General features: G+C 39.6%; 1 protein-coding gene and 1 long non-coding RNA gene across 2 annotated transcripts in view; one reads left to right on the top strand and one right to left on the bottom strand.

The window, feature by feature from the left end:
- LOC125405498 (uncharacterized) overlaps positions 1-26311 on the bottom strand; it is a 141519-nt gene that overhangs the window by 25088 nt on the left and 90120 nt on the right. The window lies entirely within an intron of this gene.
- LOC125405537 (uncharacterized) lies at positions 22094-23689 on the top strand. Its single transcript, XR_007233602.3, has 2 exons — positions 22094-22199; positions 23394-23689. It is a non-coding gene; the product is annotated as an uncharacterized LOC125405537 (long non-coding RNA).

Below are 26311 nucleotides of genomic sequence, written 5' to 3' on the forward strand. Positions count from 1 at the left end.
GATAATCGAAATGGCTACTAGGTGACTAATAGCAGGGTAGTCTATAGAGCGTAGTACTTTACAAATGTCATGCTTTATGTCCAGAGAGGCATGTAGTGGGATGATAAGATACATTACATTGCTCAGAAAGGCTTGCAATATGAGATGGATTATTTGTTTCTGGATTTTTTTCCTTTATGGTTTTTTGAAACACAATTGACCATAGGTAATGGAAACACTGAAACCTCAGAAAGTAAAATCATAGGTAAAAAGAGACTACCATGGTATTTATCTTTTTGGTAGATAGACTCTACAGCAAGAGAAGTGGAGTTAGAATACTCCTTTTACTACTCACTGGGTCAATTAGTGATTTGCTGTTGACTTTATAATCACCATGTGCCCAATTTCTTTTCTGCAAAATGAAACTATTATTATTATTGCTATTATTATTTTTTAGTTTTTCGAGACAAGGTTTCTCTGTAGAACTGGAGCCTGTCCTGGCACTTGCTCATGTAGACCAGGCTGGTCTTGAACTCACAGAGATCTGCCTACTTCCGCCTCCTGAGTGCTGGGATTAAAAGTATGCGCCACCATCTCCAGGCTAAAATAGAATTATTTTAAGAGTCAACCAGATCTAAAGTGTTTAAGACAATGCCTGACTATTTATAAATGGCACATAAATGTTTTGACTAAGAAGTTCCTGCCACCCCCCAATAAAGGTCAACTCCAAGCTTTCTTATTGCTGAATTGCCTAGAGAGGTAACTACTGGATCTTTGTCAAGCCTGCCTTTCTCAGCCTAGATTAACAACCTCAGCATTGGTGAGCTGGACTGATATTTTGTTCACACTCTAACAAGTAAATCTTGCCTGAAGATCAGAGTGCAGAGTTAAGCCACTAGATAGCCATAGGAGCAGGCAGTGGTGGCACACACCTTTCATCCCAGCACTCGGGAGGCAGAGGTAGACAGATCTCTATGAGTTCGAGAACATCCTGGGCTACATGAGATGGATACAGTCTAGAAGAGAAATAGTGCCAGGCGGTGGTGGCTCCCACCTTTAATCTCAGTGCTTGGGAGTCACACGCCTTAATACCAACACTAGGGAGGTGGAGCCCGGAGACGATATGGCTGGGTGGAGAGAGGAACGTAAGGTGGGAGACAGGAGCTCAAGGCATTCAGTCTGAAGATTCATGGAGACAAGACCTTAAATACTCAGACTTTGGTCTGAGGATTCATTAGAGGTAAAAAAAAAATGTCTCTCTAGTGACTGTCTCCTTTCCTTCTCTGATCTTTCAGCATTTATCCTGATATCTGACTCTGGATATGTATTATTAGGACCAATTAGAGCTCACACTATAATGAGTTTCTCCTTTCATTCTTCCACCGTTCTGTGGTTCTTGTGTCATCTGTGACATGTTATGTTGGACACTCATGTTCTCCCTGAATGCTAGAGTCAAACTGATTTTCTGATCAGGCATTTCACTATTATTTTTTCTTTCTCACAATGAAGAATATTGAACTCAGGGTCTTTCAAATGCTAGGCAAGTTCTCTGCCACTGAGCTACAGGTCCTCTCTTATGCCAACTCTTCTGCTCTCTCTTCTGGTCATTTTCTCTGATTGTTGGATTTCCCCAAGTCTAGTGTTTTCATTGTTTGTGGTCACTGGTTAAGCATGGCACACTTGCTGTGAAAGAAATACCGTAGTGTTCCACCAAAATTCCCTCAGGGCCTGTACCTCGAGGCCTGTAGGACAGAGAAAAACCTGGCTCCAGCTTGAGGGAACTGAGTGAGAATGAGACGGCAAAATCTAGGTAGATGCCTTGCCAGGCAGAGGGAAGGCTTGGCTGTCTCTCATTGGCTGGAGGTACCCCCACATCACAGGATGTCACTTAACCAATATAAGCTGCCACTCACAGTAGTAAACTGAGTTCTTGCTTTGACCTGACTCCTTACTGCATCTGATTATCCTACATCGTGAGGCTGCAGAATGGGCAGAAAGTGCACTCCCCGTTCCCTCAGGAATAAGGAGGTTAGGGAAGCCTAGCAACTGGCGCTGGAATGTGGGGTGATTGATCCCAGGGCAAAGCGGTCATCAAGGTAAGTGGGACCCCACAATGGGTAACGCAACTTCACACAAAAATAAACCAGTGCTTAAGGCACTGAGATACATGCTAGTCTCCCGAGGCCTGGAATTGTCAGACCACAATGTGATCCAGGCATGGGAGGATATAATTTACCCTGGCCCCCTGGGTACCCTACAGGAATCTTTTCTCATGGCACATATAGAACCAGGTGGAGGCTCTGGCCAGAGAAAGGGAAAAACACTTTGATAAACCCCCACCATTGGGATTCTATCCAACTATTACAGCCCTTAAGGCATGTTTTCACCCTGCTGCTTTGCCTCCCCCAATGGTGGGTAAGGAAAGGTCAAAAAACGAGAGAGGTCTGAAGAATCCAATAATAATCAACTGGCTAGGAGGGTGGGGAGATGTTGATAGCTGAGGAGCAGGAAAAGGTCAAAGATTGGGCGAGGTCTGAAGAATCCAAAAGTAACCAGTAAAAGAATGACAGGAAAGGAGACAGATGAGGGAGAAGATCAAAAATGGGTGCAATAGTGAAGAGGGGTTCCAGAGGGAAGGAATATGGCAGGCAGAGGCGAAGACAAAAAGGAAAGTAGATATTATCTGTAAGGAGGAATGGCCACCTCCTTATGCCCCCAGCCACCCTGGAAAGGATAAAATAAGAGAGGGGAATGGGACAAATAAGGGGGCTCCATCTTTGCCTGGAGGAAATGAATATACACTTGGGTGGGGTCGGCTGGAGACAAAGGAAAGTTCCGGCCTCTGATCCTCCCAGGGTTGTCTGCAAATCTCCTGGGACAAGATTTGTTAGGACAAATGGATGTCGTTATTACCACTGACCACCTAGTCTTTTATGACGATAAAACTGAGCAAGACATCATCAGGCAGACCCTCGACACCTGGATTCACCTCCAGAAGAGGCCACTGCACTCAGGGTCCTGCCCATTAGGTGGGTACCTGGTAAGCCGGTTTGGGTGGAGAAGTGGCCATTACCTGAACTTAAACTTAAGATGCTTAAGGAAATCACCAGAAATCTGCTTAAGGAAGGACAGATAGGCCCTCGGTGAGCCCCTGGAACAGCCCTGGGGGCACTCCCGGAGTCTACTCTCTAGTCCATCAAATAGCTGATATGCTCAAGTCCTTGACATTTATACCAGTGTCTCAGATCATCCAGCAGTTAATGTTGACTCTTCTGCCTTTCAAAGTGTGGGCTAATATCCATCACCCAAATACCCAAATAGGCTCTACCACTCCACACCAGGGATCTAGACACAGAAGCCAATCAGTTATGAATAAGGACTGAGCGTCTCTTGTTGGCCTTCTGGTGCTTTAATGTGGCAATCCTTCTGAGACTCGTGGATGTTCAGAAGAGCCTAAAAAAATGCAGTTTCCTACTCTGTAGCCCTTGAGACTTTCTCTAATTGTAAGTGAAGCTACTCCAGGGCTTTCCTTGGATAAAAATGACATGGTCAGGATTCCTAGATAATTCAGATGGGGTGCTAGTCCAGATGGCTGCTCTGTATGCTCTTCTATGATCTGTGAAGGTAGACAATTGAGAACCTAATTTTTCTTCCCTAAGAGTTACTCAAAACACTGGACCCCTAAGGAAGATGGCTTCACCAACTGCCCAATCAAATAGAATACCACCATCTCTCTTATGCCACACTGGACTTTCTCCTGTGCCCAAGTAGCAGTCATGACTGACTTAAGCACTGAGAGTTCTGATGGCTGCCATGATGCAGGCCCCCACATCAGCATCAGTAACCTGATACCCTGCAGACCTCTGATCTGCTGCTTACCTGTTTCGCAGCCTTGGTTCACCTGAGCACTGTTATTTTGCTTTTGTTGTGTTTTTGTTTCCCCAGAGACTGTTGATTGGTTCTGACTGGGCACTCCAACATCCAGTGAGCCCTAGCAAACATTTCAATGATTTCTAAACTCTCACCTCCAAATATGTCCTTTTTGAGCCTCTTTCTTCTGTCTTAAGATAGCTTTTAGGGATCCCTATTAATATCTATAATTACAATTTCTCTTTCATGTTCTTAGGCAATAGTTCTTTGTATTATATTTCTTGTTTGTGTTAAATTTCATCATTTGTTAAGTTTGTAACAATTGTTTGGTCAAACAATTCTATGTGTTCTAAGGAAGGTGATCTTTCAGCCATGATTAATATTCGAATGAAGAGAATTTGAGTTAAACAGTTTAGGCTTCATAATTTGAATGGGCTTCACCCAGTTGTCTGATGGGTTCAAAAAGAAATACTGACATTTTACAATGGAGAAATTGGTCTTTTCACCCTTCCTCCCTCCCTCCCTCCCTCCCTCCCTCCCTCCCTCCCTCCCTCCCTCCCTCCCTCCCTCCCTCTCTTCTTCCTTCCTTCTTTCTTTCCTTTCTCTCTGTCTTCTGTCCTTGGGATCAGTTCCAGAGACTTATGTGTGCTGCCCAACCACTAAGCTACCCACCAAACTCCACTATGTGCAGTCTATCTACTGTATGAACTTAGACTGATAAACTATGAGACCATCAGAAATATACCCTTGAGGCTTCCCCATGGTTTTCCAACCATCCTTTCTATGGTTGTCACTAATAGAAGAGCAGGGAAGTGTCACAGGATCACGCCATTCTTCTCCATGCCTCTGCTCAAGTTCTCCATCACTTTCCCATTTCCCGTCTTCCATTCTAGTCCCAACCATCCTTCAAGGTCCCTGCTTAAATTTCTTTTCTTCCTGAAATCTTGCCTTTGTAACTTCCATCAATCTCTGTCTTCTCACAAAGCATGCCTGTGTCACGCTACTCAGTGTTGAATTATGTAGGCGGCATGCGGATCTTCTTTGAAAAAAAAATGATGTGGAGTTCTTATTGTGCATGGAGATTCTGCTATGTACTTTTTTTCCCATGGTGAATTTTAAGTAGGAGAAATGATGCTGATGGCACTAACAATAACTTCCCGAGTGTGAACTATTTGCTAGTCATTTTTACATGATCCTGCTTCATGCTGTGACTTGGTAAAACACCCTCCATATTTTGTGTGTGAGGAAAAGAAGTCTAATAATGTTTTGTCTGTGGGCATGAAGATGAAAAACTGATGAGACACTGAGTTCTTTTCCCCATGCTTGTGGGAAACTTCTACTTTGGAGAAATTGCTACTAAATTCTTTTGATCTTTTTTAAAATAAAATTTTTATCAATTAATTTTAATATGCCTTTGCCACATATAAGGTATTACTATGAAAATATATGTTTATTGTACAGTGGCTTCTGTCTTTGTCTCTGTCTGTCTCTGTCTCTCTCAAACACACACACACACACACACACACACACACATATTTGGTGGCTTGAATGTGTCTGGCCCTCATAGACTCTTGTGTTTGAATTCTTGGTCATAGGGAATGGCACTATTTGGAGGTGTGGAGTAAAGTATTTTGTTGAAGTAGATATGGCCTTTTTGGAGGAAACACGTTACTGTGTGGGTGGGTTTTGAGGTTTCATATGCTCAAGCTACACCAACTGTGGGATACAGTTGCTTCTAGTGCCTGCAATCAAGAGGTAGAATTCTCAGCTCCTTTTCTAGTATTATGTTTACCTGCATACCACCATGAAGATAATGAACTAAACCTCTGAAACTGTAAGCAAGACCCAATTAAATGTTTTTCTTTTTAAGAGTTGCTGTGGTCATGATTTCTCTTCACAGCAATAAAACCCTACGACCTAAGGTGCGTGCGCGTGCGCACACACACACACACACACACACACACACACACACACACAACTTTCTGTGAAAAAATATTTAAACTCTATTATCTATGAATTTTATTATTTAATCATCTTTTCTGGAGCATTCGTCATCATAACTCTATGGTGTGCCTATGTACTCCCTTCACAACCACCATATAATTAAATATTCTTTTTTTTCCCTTCTGAGGCATCAAATATGATTAGCAAGTTGGAATTATGGTTTGTTGTTCACAGGTAAGATACCTTGAGTTTAGAGTACCCCCTTATCAAAAGATAGACACATAAATATAAACAAGGCAAGAAAAAATAATTCATGCTAACTTTCTATGTGAAATCTTAGTGCATCTGAAATTTATAGTGGTCTGCTGAGTCAGTATCTTTAGTTAATGGCAGAGAATCCTTTCATAGATATCTCAGAAGAGAGACCGTGTCTGTGAGTTACACTGAAACCCCTGTGAGGAGGTTAGAAAAAGGATCAGAGTACCTATCATTGCAGTGGTTGTTTTGTCTTGACCAAAGTTCTGGCTAGGAATTTGTACCACATTCTTTTGTCTAATCTCCAGGAGTCACCTAAAAGACTCAGATACTATCAATTAGGCTATTTTACAAGCCCAGTGATTAAAATAATACAAATGGTTTCTGCATGGTATTTAACTCTTTTTCTCAAGTATAATTACTCATTGGCCCAGATTCTTCTTCCTGAAATATTTGTTCTAATGCTCCTTAATGATTCCGACAACATTACAAAGCAGTATATGACGAGCACCACATTCACTGTGTTCTACAAACAAAGGAACAGGCAAATGGAGTTAAATGGTTTGACTAAGGAAACGCTGTTAATAGATGGAAAAATCAGGATGTGAACCAAAATTTACTCAACCACTGTCTCCATGAAATGAGATTTCTTTCATAAATGCCTGACACAGTAAATGTCATAGTCACATTAACCCTAGGGGCCAGAGACGTCATTATGCTGATCTCTTAGCTGAGAGTAAAGGTTGCATAAGCTCCTTAGGGACTCACAGCATCTTGACAACCTAGCACTGGCCTTCTTAATCTCTTGTTAGACAATCTGTTTTTTTTTCTTCTAAATCTTATAGATTCTTGTGCCTATAAGCTCATCAGAGTAGGCTTGTGCTGCTTGCCCCATGTTGGAGCTGAGGTGGTGCTAGGTCCTGAGGAAATGCTCGCTTAGCAGTTGATGAGCTGTGAAGGAGACTGCACTCATGGCACTCAGCATGAAGGTTTCTTAAGGTTTAAGTACCTGGCTTCTTACTGTGTTAGTTGGCAATGGTGTTTGTCACTCATTGTAGAAATGAGTAGGCTTCATTCTGCTGCTGTTAATTTCCCCTCTCCCTGAAGTTGGGGGGTTGGTTCTTCTAGTAGCTTTGCCTCATTTTAATACTTAGGTCTCCTCTAAGATGGAAGCCTAGCTTTGCAGGGCGTTCTAGTCAGGACCGATTACTGAAGATGGGGGGACTTCAGAACGTTTAAAGATGCAGCAACGGTGTTCCAATCACTGCGTCTAGACCAAGGCTTTAGGATGTGGTATAGATTTAGCATGTATTCTGTTCAGTATTTGCACAGAAGCAGAATTGACTGGTTCTAATTTTACCTCTAAAGAAAACATGTTGAATTCCAGAACCAAGTGATATTTTCTTACAAAATATCTTAACTGAATGAGTTACACTTTCATTCTACTAGCAAAATACTAAAAAAAAAAAAAAGGACTTCTCTGGCTGGTATGAGAGCTGTTAGTTTTGTCTTCTGATTCTTGCTCTTTGATTCTCTTCCTCCCTCATTGCTTCCCTCCCTCTTTCCATTCTTTCAAGAAGTATCAGAGACATGCATATCCATACTTTTATATATAAATTATATATAAATTTATACTTTCAAACAGTTGTAAGCTCATCAGAAAACATGCAGTCACCTTCCAAATTGGTAGAGAGTTGTTTCATGGCCCATTTGTGGATAGCAACATCTAAAGATTATTAAGCCCTTCAAAAATTATGTAAGATTTGCATATAGCCTACGCAAACTTAACCTATATATTTCAGATCACCCTAAGTTATCTAATACAATATACATGTTGTGTAGTAATGTTATGTTGTAGTACTTAGATGATAATGAAAATAAGAAAGTATACATGTTGAGTACAGGTACATGTTTTCAAATACTTTTGTTATTGGTTGGCTCCAGACAGAGGTGTGGAGGGTAAATTGTAATGTAGAGAACTCCATATGTACACCCTCTACTCTGTTCCCCAGGATGGTAACACTTCATCTATCTGTAGCCTGCTACATTTTAGTACATAAGAAAAAAGTCTATACCGGGATGCAGTTTCTTTTTTTTTCTGGCCTAAACACAAAGATGTCATGGTGTGTTAACAATGTCACATACATGGACTGATAAGCAGAAGGATATAATCCTGCTGTTAAAATGTTTTAATTGTTGCACTTTAAGTTTGTGTTTTATAAATAAGTTATTGTAGAGTGTAATTGGAGTGTGGTCCATTATTCCATTAATGTATGACCCTAGTTCAAGTCACCTTCCTTGTCATTGTGGGACAGTCTTACGTTCTTGCTCCTTAGCCTCTTCCTAGTGTCAGCTACCCTTTACTCTTGACAGGCTATGAGTCACGGGTACGAGAGGGTAAAAGTGGGAAGGAGGCGTCAGATACCTATGGAAGTGCAGCACTAACTAATTAATATAGAACACAGTAATACATCAAGACCAAGGTAGTGGGTAGAAAATAATTAAAAAGCATTTAATCTTTACTTTAAATGGGGAGCCTGGGACTTTTTATGTAGTTCTAGATTGCAGCCAGCATACTTCAAGCCCAATTTAATGTTCTTTTATAGCCCATATTCTCAGAGCAGAGTTAGACATGAAGATGAATAATTACCACTCAATAAGAAGCTTCAGGGGGCGTTTCCTTGACAAAGGTAGCAATGGTTCCTACTATTGCTATAGAAATCTTCCTTGGGCTCTTTTTTTTTTTAAAAAAAAATAGGACTTGACAAAATTAAATCACAAACTCCTCTACATTCTAAGTGGTCTGTTCTTACCGAACCAGTATCCAGCCAAAAGCTGACTTTAAGGGTGCCTCTATCATAAAAGTAGCCTCTGATTTTCAAGTTTCACAAGGATTTGATTCTGACATGCTCTGCTTCTGATCAAATGAATCTCTAGCTTTTTCAGCTCCAACCCTCAACTGCTGCTTTGTTATTCTTTCATTGCGGCTGAACTATCACGTCTCTCCTGAGACCCCTAAACTCTCACCCTGTGGTCTTTACAGTTATTTTCATCATTCTGTGTTGTTCTTTCTCTAGGACATGACTGCCTACGACTGTCCCATCATATAGTGAGCTGGTGGTCTCTCCTCAGAGAAGTATACCCAAATGGTTGTTCTTAACCAACATTCATCCAACCCCAGTTCTGTTCTCCTAACTGTGGTTGTCACTCTTAAAGTTAGCATTCTATTTAACTTTCTACTGATGTAAAGATGATATTGCCCCATGAGAACAAGAAGCTTTCTTCATCACTTCTGTATCCTTGCTACCTTAAACTATGCTTATCGTTTATTCGTTGAATTAAAAAAGACATTATTTTTTGAAATAAACCCCAGGAATACTGGATGTCGTGTTTTGCATGCATGCTTTCCCCTTTATCCATGCTTTCAACATCTTAAATGAGGGATGACTCACTTTCCTCTCTCACAATATCCAGGAAGGGCAGGCTTCTATAAGTCTTCCTGAATGAATGGTACTGAGGCAGAAAACTTCCTTTCTTTTATAGAATGAATAAACACAGTTTTAAGTCAGAGAGATCAGAACTAATAGCTGGCACAAAAGCTCCACTCCACTTAGCATTCCGTGCGTTTGAAATGCAGCATCCCAAGTGGACCTTAGTGTTCATCAGAGTAATTCTCTTTAGGCCTTTCTGATGAAACATTTCTTAAATTAGAAGCTAGGGCTAAAGGGTTTTTTTTTTCTGAAGAATTATTTATATTTATTTTACGCATATGTTTGTCTGCATGTGAGTAAGTGTACCACGTGCATGCAGTGCCTAAAGATGCATTTCTCTCTGAGAAAGCAATGTTCATTATATGGATTGGCAGCACTGCTGGACCCCAGTAGGGTTTCTTCTCTTCTCTGTCTCTTTTCTGTCTTCCAGTTGAGATTTTAAAAGCAGCTGTATGCTTCAGTAAGAGGCCTGTGAACAAACACCACAACCTGAAATCTCGCACATAGAAATGCCTCATTACAGTCAGCCAGGTGGGTCCCTCATTGGCACAAGGCAAAGTGTGGAGAGTAGTGCCCAGGAAGGTCTGAGAACTGGCACTCTGTAAAAAAAAATGATTGCTTTTCCTCTCTTGTACTATGAGGACTATCATGCCCACTTCCCATAAAGAACTTATATGCAACTGGAATTATTCTTTACCTGTGAAGGCATCCACGCTTGTTCTAAATATTATCCTTAGTCTTGCTTTTCTGCTTGTTAGGGCAATGAAGAGCAAAGTTTGCCATAGACAAGCAGAGTCTGGGCTATGAGCTGTTTTTCTAGTGACTAGATGTGTCTGGCTGATAAGTTTCTTATCTGTCAACTTGGCCACCAAGTTTAGCAGCCCTGTCTGTTGAGAACTTATGGTTGCAGTGTGCCATGTAATACCCAGAGCTTCCTACTTCTGCCAAAGCAAAGAGTGGTTTAGGGGCTAAGGGAATCTGGCAAGTCCTACCAGCCTTGCTTCCAACACATACCTCCAAGCTGCTCTGCTTTCCTCAGTAGGCATCACTGTTATTTCTAGAGGTCAACATTGTTAGGATTGCTGGAATCGCATGCCCACAGGTCTTTCAGTTTCTTTGGTGCCTCTTCAAACCATCCTTACATTGGAATCTGTAGGCATTTAATTAGTCTCTTGTTGCTGCAGTAATAAATACGCCACAATACAATGGCTTAAAACTACAAATATGGCTTGTCTTAAAGTTCTGGAGGCAAAGTCTGAAATCAGTTTCAGTGGGCTAAAGTAAACATATTGATGGGGGAATTATATCTTCTGGAGATTGTGGGGGAGAAACAATATCTTTACCTTTTCCAACTGTAGTGACTGCTTGAATACCTAGGCTCCCAAGCTCATCAGTCCACCTCTGTGTCCCTTGTCACACTCATATTTCTATCTCCCTCTCATGAGAACTCTTAAGAAGACATTGAGGATGTCTGAAAATCCAGGATAGAGTCTATCTCTCGGCACTCTTAACTAAGTTGATCATATTCACAAACTCCCTTTTGCTGTAGTACATACCATAAATACTCTCCAGACTCAGTTATAGATCATTTCAACATCTTAGGAAGAAGTTCCGTATAAAACATATATCTCATCTTTCTATGTTATTGATTTCTGCCATTCAAACTGGCTCACAGAAATCATAAGTGCTGGATTCGCTGGTGAGAAACAGTGATGAATCCCAATATTTACTTTATAGTTATTAAGGAGATCTTATGTTGGTTGGGTAGCTCCTCCAAAGACTCTGGTAGTCAAAAATTCTGAGTCCGTCTTAAAGAAGAAACCAACTTTCCTAGATTTACAAGACTAGTAGAGTGAAATTCGAATATAGATTTTTCTGAGACCCATTTCAGTACTGTTGGTTTTAAAAGTCTCTACAATGCAAGAGATAACACAGCCAAGAGAACAGATCTAGGACTGTGGCTTAGAATTAAGTCCTGATCATGTTACTTAGCGTGTGTGTGAGCACACTTGTACTTTTGTAGCACATATTAGTCCTTGGAAGAATAATAAAATAAGATAAGCCAAGTGTTCAATATAATGCCTTGTGGTAAAGCAAATGCTTCCCATGTGGTAGATCCAAGTAACAATTAATAAGAGAGAACTATGACCCAATGGTGGGGGGTGCATTTTTACTTTTTTTTTTTGCCATCCTCTAACTTATAAAAAAAATGAGTGAGAATCTTGGTACATATACTTGTCTGAGTCTGTGATATTTTCATCATCACTTCTTGTTACATTTGTGTTCAAGCTCAAATTTACTGAAACAAGTTTCCTCATCAGAAATGAACATTTTGCAACTCACCCAGAACTTACAGGAAAGAGACAAAGTTTACCAGTACAGAAATACTCTTTGGGGAAACAGCTCATGTGAATGGTAAAGAAGGGAGGAAAGATAGTAGAGAATTCCCTGGGCAAATGACAGAAAATTGCTTTTCATTTTCCGAAGACTGTTACCCTTGTGAGACACTTCCAGAAGGCTATATAATTTCTACCCACCCACCCGCAGAACAGTGAGGGAAGCATACACCTCAAACCCCCATGCTAATAATTTCTTTCAAGGCCAGTGTTCATGCTATCTGGTTTAAGAGACAAATCTGTAAAAATGAGAAGCCTCCAACAAGCCTTCATGACTTTCAGAATAAATCTTAAGCATACCAGTGTTTTGCAATTCTCTATGCTTCCTTTTCAACTAACCTTCAAAGATCTATTTTTTGATCTAGTTCCCAATTCCTCTTGGCTCAGCACACTCTTTTCTTCATGGTAAAGGTTCCAGTAGCAACTTCCTTACAGTGGGAATTAAGTGCACCTTACACAGAAACCTCTATGTTCACAAGAACCCCATGAACGAGACTTCTCCATTTCAGGAGAGCAGAGGTAAGAAGACCTGGATTCCACCAGCATATGGCGTGGTTTGATGGTCTATGAGTGCTAAATGCACCAGAATATGGTGTGGATTGATGATCTATGACTAGTGAGTACCTTTACAAGTTGTTGGAATTGTCTAGACTTTAAAGAGAATGCCAGAAAAATAAGAGAAACCTTGACAAGTTATACAAGTTAAAGTTTTTACTCATTAGTAAATTGTCAAATACTCAAATGAAGGTTTTCCTGTGGAAATTTCTATCATTTAAAATTATTTTTATTTTGTTTTTGAGAATTCCATATAATATATTTTGATCGTAATTCTCCTCTTCTAACTCCTCCAAATTTGTCCTCCAACTACACACCCAACTTCAAGTTATTTCCCTCTCTCTGTAAAACAAAAACAAAAAAACTTGACCAAATCAAAGTACAAAAACATGAAGAAGTTAAACAAGCACAATCAGTTTAAGCAAGAGTTTACCAAGTCTCCATTTCCTGTGTAGAAACCATCCTGAGACATGCCTAACTCCTAGGTACTCACGACTCTTTCCTTTCAGTTCCTTAATCTAACTTTTGCCAAACAACTTCCGTGTGTGTAAACAGTTTCTTGAGGAAAGAGGCACGTAGAATAATGGGGTAGGGATAAATATGACCTGAAGATGCCGAGGTCTCATTCAGGAGGGTGTGTTTTAGCAAAGTGTAGGAACTGAAGTTGAGAGTTAGCAAGGAGAAGGAAATGGCTAAGATTTTTGTGTGCTGGGGTAGCAGTATATGCTGTGGGTTAGACGAGAAAAGCTAGAAAAGAGGCATTCCTAGGGCAGGTTTGAAGGTTAGGTTCAGACTACAGAAATTATAACTGCCAGACTGAAGGGTTTGTCTTTGTTTTAAGAATGAAAAGGGATTACTAAAACTTTTCAGACAAAGTTGTAATACAATGTCCTGTTAGTTGTAAAAATTTGTAGAGAGGAGCCAGTCACATATTTAAGGTATAACAAACCACATTTACCACTTATATCCCTTAAAGAAAACATTTTTAATTTCTTCCTAAGAAGGCATTGTATACTCAAGTGAATGTATTACTGAGGAAATAAGATAAAAACAGAGCATTATCTGCAAGGCAGCATTTTATTCTTTTGTATCTCACAGTCTAGAACATTTTCCTTAGAATTACTGTTCATGGTCAAGTTTATAAGAGCCTGAAGAAGGGACCAGTTGTCTTAAAGTCATAGCTGAGTTCCATTCACACAATGAACTATCAACTGATTTAGAAACAGAGTCTCAGATTAACTCCAGTAATGCCATATTGCATAAAGTAGCAAAGCAGTCTGATTTTGTATCTAGACAGAGTCTGCGCTCAGAGATCTCGAGAGTACAAATCCCATTCTAAGCCTTGTTGCTCCCGAAATGGAATAACGTTAACTCTCCTCATGGTTGTTAAGATTAAATGTTTCTTATGTTCTTCCTGGGTTCCTATTTTGCATATAATAAGTTCTCAGTGTGTTATTTTTATTATTGTATATATCTCTTTTAATATAATGTGATGATGAAAGAAAAATCTTTTATTTTCTTTTAGTTTATTAATTTAGTACGCAATGATTTGTAAGGAACAGTAGATATTTGTTATCTGGGGATTCCATATTTATGAACCTTCTTACTTTCTAAAACTTATTTGTAACTCTCCCAGATCAATACTCACCCCACTGTCATGGTAGCTTCTTTATTTTTATTGTTTATTTTGTTTTTAATACATTTTCTTTTCATTTTGTTTGCTTGAGTGGTGGTTTCACTAATTTAAAATGGCCCCTAACTATGGTGCCAGAGTACTGTCCAGTACAAAATAAAGAGTATTCCCAAGAATCAAAAGGTAGTGCTGTTTCTTATATAACATCCATAGTATGTATGGCTCAGGCATGAGTTATAGTGCTGAGAGATGGTGTGTTCAATATATTCAACCAACTATATATTTAAATGGAAAGAAATGTATGCAAAACATGGCGAGGTGTTGGTTAGTTGGTGAAAAAAAAACAACAAAACGTGATCAGTGCTCTGCAGGAACCCAACACTGGGTTTTCTTGAGAAGCAGTGATTCTGTTTTCACAAATCTCTGGGTTCCTGATGTAAGGGAACCTAGCTCCCGGAAAGAGTGAGAACACTGTATGCAATGATTATGTCACATTGATATGTTGGCTTTGTAAATAAATAAACATTGTTAAGAATATATATTTTTGCACATTGAAGACTATTTCTTAAAATTTCTAGCGACTTTCTTCTTTTCTACTTCATACAGCCCAATTATGTTTATCTCATTTGCTTTAGTTTGTATGGCTGTCTATTGGAGGTTCCTAATTTTATACTACCAACTTCATGGTAAGAATCAAAACAAAATATAAAAGGTGAGCATTTTCAGTATGTTTTTCCTTGTATGTTGCCTGAGGCTGCTCATAAATGTTAGTAACATTAAGTTATTTTTTGTTTTTATACTAGATTGAATAATGATTATATACCTACAAATAACAACCGCAGCAGCAACAAAAACAACACAGCAGCAACAACAACAGGCAACAATGGTCTTGAGAGCAGTCAAACCCTTGCATTTAATGAGGCCCTGTGGATGTTCAGGGCACATAAGCTCAGGGCTAAGCCTTCAGTGCATCTGCAGGAAAGCAGCCTCAACACTGTGTTGTGATGGTTGCTTTCTTTTATCTCCGGCACTAGGTATTTCAATAAAAAGATCTTTTTCATGTCTTCAACTTTTACTTTGTTTCTGGTAGAATTACAGAACTTAGGAACATACTGTCTTTGAGAGTCACCATGTCCAGGAAGAAAATTGAAAGCACTAATAAATGGATGGTGTCACTGACACCGCTGGCCTTTGGCAGTCGTTTAGAGTTTTTAACTACCCAGGTTAAGACCACGGCATCCTTGTGAAACATATCTCAGAGACTGAGCTATAGGAAGAAAATTATGTAATTTCTTTTTATATCTAAAAGTAGTTTCCCAAAACATAGTATTGATTAAGCGTTAAGAATATTTTACGCCTCCTGTCTGTGTTATTATCATATAGTTTGCACTTCTGAGTCACAACTTAATTACTTTGAGCCTGAAACTCTTCTGACTAAAAGCAGGCTATGAGTTCCACGATACGAAGGTGTGATGGCACACTCATAGGCAGATGTGCACTCATTCTCTCATTCTCCTCAGTACAATGCTATATTAGTTTGTGGTTCAGTGTACGGATTAATTAGCTTTCCTTATTTAAAAAAAATTACAAGGCTTTTTGCGCTGTGTGGCAGTGATCACAGCATTGTTTTGCCTAACATTGAAATGTTTATGGCATAACAGAAGGATTGTTAAACTTAAGGATGAATCATCCACTTGTAGTTTCTTTATTAATAAGAAACACTTAATAGTAATTAGTCCTCCACATTTACTGATAAGTGTGTTTATGTGCATATATATATATATATATATATATATATATATATATATATATATAGAGAGAGAGAGAGAGAGAGAGAGAGAAGTACTTGTCAGTCATGTGCTACAGTGAAGATTTCAGGAACAATGAGATGTGATTTGCCTCTTGAAAGTAAAGGCTACATTTTACTTATAGATGAGAAAAAAATTCCTTTAGAAAGAAATTCATGTTATAGAGAAAACACTTTGGAATATTGCTAATGCTATTGGCTAAGTTGGCTTAAATACTGGGATTCATTAATAAAAAAACATACCTGCATTATAAAAGCATTTGGGTCTCTTAAATAAGATGTTTTGTTCAAAATCACTCCCACTTCCTAGTTAGTTTATGTGACTGACATACTGACTGATTGACAGCAAGGAGGGTGGAAATTTACTACCTAAATTTAACAGAAAGGTTGTAAAACTTAAGAATGAATCATACATATATCTCATTCCTTACTACTAATAAAAACGCTAGTGACAACCAGTTCTCCACTTTCGCTGCTTGAGACCGTAAGATGTGGACTATGATCTAGAGGGCTCAGCCAGTGAAGCACTGCCCATATTTGGATGTCTGCTACCTCTGTGAATTGTTTGTTTTAGTCATTTAAAACATTATTTCGTAGTAAGTTAAATTTTGAATTTGATCTTTGAATTCTTGTCTAACCAACAGTTAAAGATGTCTAAAAACAATGAGTCACATTCAATAAAGTACTTTTAACTACAACATTTTAAGATGAGAGAGCACAGTATATTTCAGCTGTGCTTTCTGGCTGCTGATGGCTCCTTTGCCTCTGTCCTGTACAGGTAATCGTTGGCTTTTTTACTGCGTATATATCCCCACATATCCACAAAGGCAAAGGTCATTGGTACGCTAAACCTACTTTGGGTGACCTGAGACAACCTTTTATCTCTGACTCTGATTTTTACAAACTTCTCTACCAATTTTCTTGGTTATTACTAACAATGGCATGTTACAAACTTTCAGAACAACTTCAGAACCATTACTGTTTCCTTCCAATAATGCAAAAGAATATTCAGAAAGTTTTGGGTGTACCTTTTAGCTATGCTTTCAATAGTCAGTTTATGTCTATATTAAAAAAAGTAAAATCTCAAAGCAGTGGGCCTTCTAATAAGTTCTAGAGTGTGCACAGCATTTTCTGTCACCAATGCCATCTTATACTCACAGGAAATGAACTTAATGCACGGGAACTCCATGAACACAAAACCTGTTGAAATTCTTTTAATTTTTTAGCACAAAGTCATAAAAGAAGACAGTTTCTTTGGTCAAAGCTGTGGCCTTTGACGAGCTACATAGCAGTGACTATCGGTTTGTGTACGTGTGTTCTGATCTGCAGCACACAGTTCAGTAGGAGCAGTCACCGGTCAGTCTGAGGAAATCTAGCACACTTCCTGCCTTTTCTCCCAGGTATCTTCCTTATACTTTTCTGTGAACAGTTTCCTTCATGCCCCTCTCTCCACACCACATCAGCTGTCTTCTTCAATTACTTATGAAACTTTATTGCCAGCATAAAATCACCCCTTTCCCTCCTGCTCCCACCTATAAGGAAGTCAATCAATGGGGACTTGGCATTCACCTTTGAGAGAGGTCAGCTTCTGGTATGCAGCAACAACACATGGACTTTGATCCAGGAAGAGCGCAGCATATTATTTATTACTGAAATAACTATCCAAAAGGAAAGTAGAGAGACATAGAGATTAAGACTGGGTTTAGCTACAAAGGCAACAATATCCTAAAGGCATTTCAAAGACATGCTCATAAAACAAGAAAATTCCAAGAACGAAAAGAAGTAATGAAATTAGTAAGGTGTTGGCAAGAGAGACCTCTGTGGGTGAGGGGCAAAGGCAAGGCTGCCTCCAGAAAGTGTGAGTGATGTCACAATGTTTTCCCACAAATACGGAAATCTAGACATTGGGGATCAGGGATCTGTATCTCTAGTCATGACTCAAACCATGATCTAGACCCTTGAAGAGCTTGTAGAGTCCTAATCTTCCCCATCCTGGGGATTTTAGACACACGTTTTGAAATGTGTGAATCAAATGATATAAGATCGCAAAGCAAACCACGTGTACGGAAATACCATTATCCAGCCATTAGAGAGAATGATAGGAGAGAGAACGATAGGAAAATGATAGTATCTACTTCATTGATAACATACTATTAGAACTGGTTCCTTGCAGTTGTCAGGAAGCAATATCAGAGAGTATCTAAGTGCTAGAGATGGTTTATGACTGGAAAAAGGAACAAGAAAAGGAGGAAGACATTAGATGAATAGATAGCACATTAACATAAGCTTGAGATCAGTCTTCTTGCCTGAGTTCTTAGTCCCACCACCAGCAATCAGTTTCTTCTCTTTTGGATTATGTCTTGAATTATCTAATTCTCTAACTTAATTAAAGGTGTCTACTTTACCTTATACCTAAGCCTTCAGGATCACCCCATAGTACTAAAGAATTTCTTCACTTGTACTTCTGAAATGACAGACAGCGCTCAAGTACAGCGCAGTTCTTTAGTCTGAATTAGGCTTTCTCAGCACCTGTCTGTCCTCAGTCGTGATGCAACCAAGGGGACCATTTCCACCTTTCTGGTTGGTCCCAACGCAAGTCTGTCCAGTTTTTCCTCATGCTGTTCTCTCTACTTAGGGTTCTCTTTGTCCCATTTCCTGATACCCTTGCAACTCCTACCACTTTTCAAGTTTAAGATCAATTACCACTGGTAATGAGAGGACAAACATTTTCTTATTCAGACTTGCTTCTAAAATAATGATTATCCACAAATGCAAGTTTATCAATAAGAACATTTAAAAATTAATGAATGAGAAGATTAAACATGGCGCTTTGGAGAAGACCTAGTACCATAAATTAGGAAATTGTGAAGACAGGGTTAGACATATTGCGTTTCAGCAGACTAGAACTCATGTTGTAGGTTCATGTGCTTTTATTTATTAGCCCTCGTTTCTGTATCATAATTTTCCAATTACCATTATCTCCTCACTCAGTGATGACATTCTGGTAAAAAGACTCAAAAATATTGGTCACAGTCAATTCCACAATGGTAAAATGAATGTCATTCCTTTTTATTTATTTATGATTTTTTAGAGTGAGGATACTTTTAATGTTTTTCCTCCTTAGTTTTAACTTAGGGTTTCCTTTTCTTGAATGTGGCCTATCTGTATCCTGCATGAGATTCTGGATTGACATTCTCGTACTAACCAGTTCTGGCTTCTCTGTTCCCATAGCACCCATTATAGAACAATACAATCTTACGGCTGCTGATAGTATCACATCTGATAAATTCACTGTTCCCTATAAATTATTCAAAAGCAATTTCAACTTAGCAGAAATGAATTTCCCTTTCCATGAAAAGGCAAGTTTAGGTCACTTTCGCTTTAAAATAACCTAATGATATTGAAGACTAAATAGACAGAAACAGAATATTTATCAAGAAATTTCTGCTTTGAAGGCTAAACTGACCTACATGCATAACCTTTTGCCAGATTCAAATGCAACTTGATATCTAGATGAAAGAACCGGGGAAGAATTAATATTAAACTGACCTTGAGCTTCTTCTATTTCTGATAAAAAATTTCAAATTGCAGATGTTCCTCTCTGTGATTTCTGAACACAGTGTTCATAGCTAGATTAGGCACTCCTTTTGCAAGCTTTTTATTTTAAGATTCCTGGAGTAGCATTTTGCGTAACTCATTCAATACGATAATTCCTCACAATATAATAAATTCATCTGAGCACCACACAAAATAGCAGAGGGTGCAAAGAGATTTAGGAGCCTCGGCCTATTTTGCCCTGTCATTGTGGTTGACCAAAGCCAACAGGAGATGGCAGACTGTGCCATTATGCAATATTTAGGACAAGGATGACTCAGGTTAAACTGAAACATTATCTTAGTTCTGAAGTAAAAGGGCAGATCTGCAAGCAGACACTTTTTATGTAAACAATGAGGACAATGTATCCCAAAGGGAAAAATGCAAAGGATACTTATACCTCATGGATAATTTATCTTAATAGTGCACTCTTGAGTGTTTTCCCCAAGATTTCTTGTGTGTGTGTGTGTGTGTGTGTGTGTGTGTGTGTAAGACAAATAAAGGCATTTTAATGGGTTTATTTTCCTTCTGTTGAAGTAGCATATATTTTGTTCAAGTGAGAGGAGGGTATCCCTATGAGAAATAGAGTTGTAAAGTATTTTCTATTCTGATGACCGTTTGGGTTGAAGTCTCTGAAGATGTATGCACGGGAGTTCAATAGTCCTTGAAAAGTGGTTTCCAGACATCTGGGCCAAGGCTTACAAAAGAACTATTGTGGCTGCTGTCAGTTCCAAAATCCTAGGAAGTTCAGAACAAGAAAGAAGGCAGAGCCTTTCCGGCATGTTTCTGAGGATATAGAAATAAGAAAGAAAAGAAACATAAGGCTTGTCTTATGACAACATACCGAGCCGGCAGACAACCCTGACCTTTTCTTTGATTATTGGAGTTGGATAGAAGGGTAGTAAACATCCTGATAGTTAATTAAGAATAGGAGGTGGGTAAACAATCCAAATTTACTTTAGCTTATTTCGTTCAGAGCCTTCCTTCTAAGTCAAATACAAAGACACCAGCGCACACAAATAATATGGTGATTTTCTTTATTATCTCAAAAACATCTGCTCTGTCATGGGGGTTGTCTGCAGCACACGGGAACAGTGCAGCTGCTCTGCCCACTGGGTCACTGTCAGCAGTATCATAACTTCTTTCTCAGCGTGCCCCGAGGACAGGATGATGTGAGAACTCCGTGCTCTTGAGATTTAGCAATGGTACATTACTGATCTCAAGGAGTGCCTAATGCCCCAACTTTGTTAAGGTACAGAAAAAAAAAACCCTGCCCATTTGCAGACTAGCAAATGACAAATCAGCAGGACCACCTGCCCTTTAAATCAGGAAGATCCAGGCTCTCTCAACAACAGGAGTATTTTTGTAGCTTTTTCATGAATCTATCTCCTCTCTCTCTTTTGAAGAATAGTACTATGACCAAGATGGTGAATTTCTTCTCTTCTCTTCCCTTCCTTCCTTCCTTCCTTCCTTCCTTCCTTCCTTCCTTCCTTCCTTCCTTCCTTCTTTCCTTCCTTCCTTCCTCCCTCCCTTTCTCCCTCCCTCCATCCCTTCCTTCCTTTTTTTCGAGAGCTGAAGGACTGGTAAAAATGTAAGTATTCAATGGAGCTTCAGTTGTCTTTTGGTACACATAAAGTGTCACCCGAGGTGTCTGATAAACTCATGATTGGGTCTAATTGTAACTTTCTTTCTTTTTTTTTTGAAAGTAATTTTATTAAATTATAAAAGTTTCCATTTACACCCCTCTTCCCAACACCCTCCCACTCCCCCCACTCCCTCTCCTCCTCCCTCTTCGTCCCTAAGAGCAGTCAGGGTTTCCTGCCCTGTGGGAAGTTCAAGTTCCTCCCCCCTCCCTCCAGGTCCAGGAAGGTGAGTATCCAAACAGACTGGATCCCCAAAATCCAGTATATGCAGAGGAAACAAGTCCCAGTGTCATTGTCAATGGCTTTTCAGACAGACTCCGGACCTGGAAACAGCCTAGGTGCCCCTCAATAGAAGAATGGTTAAGAAAGGTGTGGAACATATACACATTAGAGTTTTACTCAGCGGTAAAAACAATGACATCTTGAATTTTGCATGCAAATGGATGGAAATAGAAAACGCTTTACTGAGTGAGGTAAGCCAGACCCAAAAAGAGGAACACGGTATGTATTCACTCATAAGTGGATTCTAACCTAATTGTAACTTTCAACCAATATTTCAGGAAATACTGAGTTAGAGGGGAGGTGAAGCAGGTTGTTTTGAAGGCCCTCGCATGAACTTCACCACCACAGTTTGTCCCTTTCCGGATTTCCTTTTTTGTGATGTCCCCTCTCCTTCCAGCACATTGTCATATTTTGGCACCACGCTCATCTCAATTGCTTGCTTCTGTCACGGTAGGAAGAGAGACACAGCTGCTAGATTTCAGAAGGATGCTTCTCTTACACTTGATTCCCTTGGCTATCTTTCTCTGTGCCAGATAACAGCACTTATGATGTGCTCTGTACATCATAATCCCCTCTGTATGCTGTCATTACCATTAACAAATAAAGAAACTGCCTTGGCCTGTTGATAGGGCAAAATTTAGGTAGGCAGGGAAGACAGAACTGAATGCTGGGAGAAAGAAGAGCAGAGCCAGAGAGACGCCATAGAACTGCCACAGAGCCGCCAGAGTCAGACATGCTGAATCTTTACTGGTAAGCCACTGCCACGTGGTGATACACAGATTACTAGGCATGGGTTAAATTAAAATGTAAGAGCCAATAAGATGCTAAGTGCTAATGTGCCAAGCAGTGTTTTAATTAATACAGTTTCTATGTGGTTATTTCGGGGCTAAGTTAGCCAGGCAGCCAGGATGAACAAGCAGGCCCTCCATGCAACACACTTAAGAGGCAACTTAATGAACTTTCAATACTTATTAAGAAAGCAATGACTAAAACAGTTTCCGGTTTTACTTCAGGTCCTCAGTTCTACTAGTTTCTTCTGACTATATCCTTTCCCTCCTTCCTTCCTTCCTTCCTTCCTTCCTTCCTTCCTTCCTTCCTTCCTTCCTTCCTCCCTCCCTCCCTCCCTCCCTCCCTCTCTCTCTCTCTCTCTTTCTTTCTTTCTTTCTTTTTATGAGACCTACATATTCTTGTCTGAGCAGACAGCTTCTTTGATACCTGATAAATGCACTTCCAACCTCATGCCCCACCTTCCAAGGCACCCTCCAATGCACGGTGTTGCTATCTAAACTCCCCAGGTTTCTTTCCTGTATCATCCTACAGAGACAGTTTGTGAGCCCTGTGAGCCCTTTCTACACTTCTATCCCAGGCATAAAATAAGTTCCCAGGAAGTGTTTGGTGAATAACTAAATAAATATAAGTTTCTCCAAAGAATAAATCTCTTAAAGGTAAACAGGGATCATGGCCTTATTTTTGTCCCCAGAATTCCAGGCACTGGCCAGTCTGGGAAGAAAGTCATTTGGGAAGATATCCTTCTTATAATTGTATAAGCGTACATTTTGTAAAAGGGGTGTTGTAGAGGAAAAAGCAGAAAGTAGTGAAAGAATGTACTAAGGACCAATAGGGAATGCGTATTCCCATCCTCATGTTCCTTTGCGGGAAGAGCCCTCTTAATATTGTATAAATAGCTTTAACCGAGCATTACCCAGGTATGTGCATATCCCATTATCTGACACCTGTCCCTCTCTCATAGTATAACAGGCTGCCCGTGCCATTGCCAATAGGGGCTTCATAGCAGAAGGGGTCAGAAGGTATAAACTAGTGTCAGCAGGGGGTCTCAAGCGAGCAACTGCATAATTTTATTTATAGGTTTTATGTATGTCTTAATTGTATCACCTTTAGTCTTCATTTTCTTCATTGACTGATTACTTTTCATGTTTCTTGCAGCCTTTACAAGGCATTTATTTCTAACGACTGTGTTATCGGTAACTTTGAAAACTGTGAGTAAGCTACTCCACCTACTGGGCATCTCTTAAATTACACCAAAGGATCTAAGGAAGGCGGACAGCGACTTTGGAGATGATCTTTAAGATGCTGGAGCTCATAAACATACTCCATTCCACTTGCCCACTTCGTTCTGAGTGCTGCAAGTGTTTCGCCACTGTGTATTTCTCTTGTTTACTACCGAGATCTCAGAAAATGATGATCTCAGCTTTTACTTAATACTTTTCTATCTTCCCTTCTTATTGACTTAGACGTTTCTTGGCAGTCCATTAGACGTTTCTTGGCAGTCTAACTTTAATTGAACATTGGGGTAGAAAACCGAAGGCAAGAGCGTCCAACCGAAGGCGTCCAACGGCACAAAACCAGAATTTTATGGGAAAATCAACAAGGAGTGAATCTTGGTGTTTGTAGAAGGGCCTGCCGACACCTGCATCTTCTTTGCAGTTTGGTTCTGTACATAGATGGCATTTGGTTCTGGACATGCCATCACACCACCCAGTGCCAACAGACATTGCCCGGAACACCTTAGCCTCAGATTCGGGACTATGGCATATTTTGAATTACAGTGTATTTACTATAAGCACAGAGGTTTCTGCTCTTACAGAAGTAGAAGGATTTAATTTTAAAAATGATACTTTTTAACCATCATTCCTCAGGTAGAAAGTGTCAAATGTTATCTTTTGTACTTTGTTAGAATATCTAATTTTTAAATTTTTTGTTTTAGTTACTGACTTGAATTCCATTTTTAAAATGTTAGCACAGTTTTGACTTGTCATTAAGACAGAATTTCCAACAATTCTGAAATGGCCCTAAATATATTTTTGCCATTTTGAACTTTGCATTTATATGAAGCAAGACTCTCATCCTTCATGATTATAAACTCAAAATATTAATAAACCCTGAAAAATTAAGCTGTCCTATACATTGGAGCATCAAATATTCAATTCTTTTTTCTCTCTCCCTTCCTTCCTGCCTTCCTGCCTTTCTTCCTTTCTCCTTTAATTTCTTTCTTCCCTTCTTCCTTCTTTCTTTTTTCCCCCCCAGGGTCTTACTTTATAAACCAGGTTGACCTGAAACTCACCATTTAGATCAGGCTGGCTCTAACTCAGTTTGAGTAGACCCAGTTGCCTCTGCCTCCCAAAAGCTGAGATTAAAAGAGTGTACCACTAGCCTGTTTAAAATTGGACTTTCATGTAAAAATAAAGAATCACATCCATCTCACTGGTATCAAAATTTTTTCAGCTTTAGTAAACAGTAAAATTATATGTATCTAAGAAATGGTTTTAGAATGAAGTTCTTTAAGATTTATTATCAGTGTTTGATTTGTGTACTTACATTTTGTGTGATCCAGGGTCACACAAAAAGATTGGGAGCTAAAACTGAGTCCTGATTGGGAAGAATCCCTGTTCTGAAGGATTCTGTCAAGATGTGTGAGCAAGTTGGATAAGCAACCAGAGTAAGCTTGGATCTGTAATAGAGGCATAGAAGCAGAGTGACAGTAAGGCCTCCAGATGTGCCCTTGGTGGGTTAGATCAGGGTTTGTGGTCTCCAAGTACAATTTATCTTCATGAAGGCACAATAATGGAACAAAAGCTCTAGATGGCATTGTAAGAAGAAATTTCTAGAACCTCCTAGAAAAGCAAATCTGAATTTACTACATTAATAAATCTGACATTTATTTGTGACACATACACAGGTTCTTTATTGAGAATGGGGTGAAACAGAAAGAGAAGGTGAATTCTAGCATAGTGTTTGAAATCATGCACCATGCCCTGCAATAACTGATTTATCACTTAACTTAATCCACGTAGAGCACTTATCATATAGATACGGTTTCCTATTACACACGGGTAGCCCATTGCATCGCTTTCTCAGTTTCCACTGCTTCTGGATAATTTGAACATGCTTGTCACTTCACCAACCGCCTGCCTTCCTCAAGCATTTGATGGCAGGAGGTGTGGAAAGGCAGTGGAAGAAAAAGGTGTTAAAGGACTCTTTCAAAAGCGTTGGCATCAGAAGAAAAGATAAGCACAAAGCTAATTATAAGGAATGCTTTATTCAAGAGATGATCATGTTTTCAGGCTGGAGGAAAAGAAATGAAACGCAGACACGCCCAGGCAAGAAAGGCCAGTTAGAAGGACGGCCCACCCCTGCTAAGCTCATCCAACAGCTGCATAACAGCCGCAGGCACTCCGCTGACCTGCGAACTCTAGATTGCAGCCTCCTCCCTTTGCCAGAGACTTCAACTCGGTTTGATCTTTGCTCTTGTCACCTACACACATATGCTGTTTCTAGGTGACCTTGTGGCATATGACAACATCTGCATGGTCACATGACTAACCCACCTGACTCTCCCTGTACATATCTCTTGGGGCTCCAGTGCTGTCTTTGCCACTTTCTCACCTGGGTGGTTATTAGTCGTATTTAAGGTGACAAATCAAAGTTTAGGCTTCCATAAGAACCAGCTGTGTTGCCTCCTTCCACCGTCTAGTCAAGGGCATTATTTGACCCTGGTTTTCCTCTGGTGAATTTCAGGATTAGGCCCAAGAATTACATATTTTTTTTTTCTGGGAACTGTTAGTTAACCCGGATCGTGACATAAATTCTTCATTGTATTATTGTGGGCTGCAAAACTAGACTGACCTTTAGGGCCCACATTAATCTGTTTCTTCACGCTGCCCACATGTAGTCTTCACAGTTGACGGACTTGGAAAGTACGTGGAAATGTAGTTTAGCAGCAGAGTATCTGCCTAGCAGGCACAAGGCCCTGGATTGGATACTTAAAATTGAAGAAAAAAAAATTGCATTGCTCCATGATTCACTTTGCCTTTATAAATACAAAAGAGTAAACCTTAGTTACA

The sequence above is a fragment of the Myodes glareolus genome, chromosome 1, assembly GCF_982192425.1.
Source record: "Myodes glareolus chromosome 1, mMyoGla1.1, whole genome shotgun sequence".
NCBI lineage: Eukaryota > Metazoa > Chordata > Mammalia > Rodentia > Cricetidae > Myodes > Myodes glareolus.